Here is a 2,520-nt window from a genome sequence, read left to right on the forward strand (position 1 = left end):
TCTCTAAAATCTATTCTCTCTTTTAGCTTAATTCTCGGTTAAACCCTGAACAAGCAGTAATCTTCTTCGAGCTACCAGCTCCTAGACTAACAAATTCCATTCGAGATCATTCTTGTACATCAGAACACGAATTTTTGACATGTAAACTAAATATGCACAACACACCAAAAGTAACCCCCTGGAATCTTACGGTCAGCCATGTGTCCCTATTAAGTTCTTTTGGTTCTTAATTAAATGAATAGAACTTGACAACAAGTTTAAAATTTTCTAACTTGTTTCAAATATTATAGATTTATTGCAGAGGAACATTGATTATAGAATAGTGTTTTCTGGACTTTTGTGTGATATCTGTAAAAGATATTCTGTATCTTCAAGAATGGACACCAAGTGCATGATTTCTCTCTCGCAGGAACCTTTCTTCAATTGAAGTTGTAAAGACTTGGTAGGCGTTTGGCCATAGATTTCAAATCTTTTTCACTTTATTTGAAAATTTTGAAGTTGAAGTTGAAGATAGAGTTTTGTTTGGTTATATTTTTTGTAAAGGAAAGAAGGGAACATTTTATTTGGAATTTATGAAGATGAAGTTAGCACTTTTCCTAATTTGGAATCCAACTAGAAGTTGGATTTGAATTTTTTTTATAACCAAACACTGATTTAGAAAGAAAGTGAAAAATTATTCCTGGGAAAAAGTTCATGGTCAAGTGGCTTCTTAGTTACTGAGCATTTGTTTCTCATACATACATACATTACTATTCCAATAATGATTATTTTGCCATATATAACCTTTATATATTAGAGTTTACCTTCAATAACAACATCCTTTTATACTGATAGCTCTGGCTAAGGCTTATTATTATCTTCTTCTTTTTTTGAGATATAAAATAGCCTACAACTCACTAGCATCTGGGTATTGAAGCTGCTTCAAGTCATACAGTATATTTAGAGGCAAGCTTCACCTTAGGAATGATTTGTATGTAACCTTCAAGATTAGCTTTATTGATAATTTCTTTAAGTAGTCATAGAGCGGAGGATTTGTGATATCATGCCTAGGAGGTAGTTGTGTAGTTACTGCTTAGAATTAGTAATGAAACATTTACGGATTATTTAGCTTGAAGATTTTGATAGAGATTTTTTTTTCACCAGATGACTTTTTTTTAACGACTTTTTAAGTGCTTCTCACAAGAAATATTGGAGAACGCGATTGAGTATATCTTGTTAATTAACTCGATTGTATTAATGCTCTTTCTCATTCGGTAGAACTTTGCTTACTTCGAAATTATAGAATTTTACTAAATCTAATTCCCCTCTTAATTTTTATCAGAGGATTGAATTACTGAAGTCTTCCCCCTCCTCCTAATCTCCGCTATACAGGACAAGTCTATATTAGCATTTCAGACAAGGCACCCTCTGCTATCAGAACTTTATGGTTTTTTGTCACAAATTAGGCTAAAAATTTGATGTAAGGAGCTCTATTTTTAATGCAACATGTTTTGAATTCCAATTTTGAATTTTGTTCGGTTGGTTGAAGTTGAAGTTACCTATGAAGACCCCTACTATGATGCAATATGAGATGACAAAAACACATTTTGTGCTTATTTTTCAGTTAGGTACTTTCCTGAATGTTATCTTTCACGTCTACATTGGTGAATCTCTATAAACTACTTCTCTTTTGATTCAGCATATATGATTTTAGTGATATAGCCTCATGGTGTATAGGGTTTATTAGCAAATTGCAGGGTTGACAATATTTTCCTGGGAATGTACTCTCGAAATCAACTAACTGGCTTTTCACTCTGTTGAAGCATGCTAAGTTTCGACTAACTGGCTTTTCAAAGTCGTATTTGTCTACTGAGTTAATCAACGATGTCCTCTAAAAGTTATTGTATCATATTAATCAAAGACTTTAAAGTCCTGGTCTTTGTTGTTGTTTACTGATTGGAAGCTAACTATGAGCAAACTCGGATGTCTGTTGCCTTTTATTTCATCGCTTCTTTGTTTGGGATATGAGCATTTACAATCGATCATAACTTCGTAATCATACAGGTATTTTCTGACAAAAGCTTCTAAGGAGGCTAAGAAGAAGACTAAAAAACACATGGAATACACATCACTATTTGCTTATATGTAAATAGTATAAATTGCTTATAGTTCTCCCATATGTGATGTTACTGATTTAAAGCATGCATGTAAAGATCAACCATTTTTTGGTTACTTCATTATTCTTGCGTGTGAATCATGTGATATATATTTATGCTTGTGGCCATTGAAAAGTGATAACAATTTCAGTGTATGGGTTTTGATCAAATGGTCATTTGATACCAATCAGTAGGGGAGGTTGACAAAGGTTTTACATAATAATCGCTTGTATGTTCAGAAATCTTCTTCCTAATCCTCCGTTAGATCTTCTTATTTCGTGAATGCATCTGTGCTTAATTGCATGTCGTCGCGCTCTTGATAATGCATAATATCTAGCGTTCGCAAAATAGTTTGTTTTGATATTATAAGTATTCTACTCAGCTT

At 32.9% G+C, this 2,520-nt stretch overlaps 1 protein-coding gene across 4 annotated transcripts in view; it reads left to right on the forward strand.

Annotated features, from left to right (window-relative positions):
• Positions 1-2,287, forward strand: part of LOC132037029 (uncharacterized) — a 5,956-nt gene extending 3,669 nt beyond the window's left edge. For 2 of the 4 annotated variants that reach the window (XR_009409735.1, XR_009409732.1), the window contains 2 exons: positions 1,322-1,607; positions 2,044-2,287. The gene's annotated coding sequence lies outside the window, so the exon portion shown is untranslated. The remainder of the gene's footprint in view (positions 1-1,321; positions 1,608-2,043) is intronic. The other 2 variants (XR_009409733.1, XR_009409734.1) reach the window with 2 other exon arrangements.
• Positions 2,288-2,520: the final 233 nt, after the last annotated feature.

Source organism: Lycium ferocissimum, chromosome 11, assembly GCF_029784015.1.
Source record: "Lycium ferocissimum isolate CSIRO_LF1 chromosome 11, AGI_CSIRO_Lferr_CH_V1, whole genome shotgun sequence".
NCBI lineage: Eukaryota > Viridiplantae > Streptophyta > Magnoliopsida > Solanales > Solanaceae > Lycium > Lycium ferocissimum.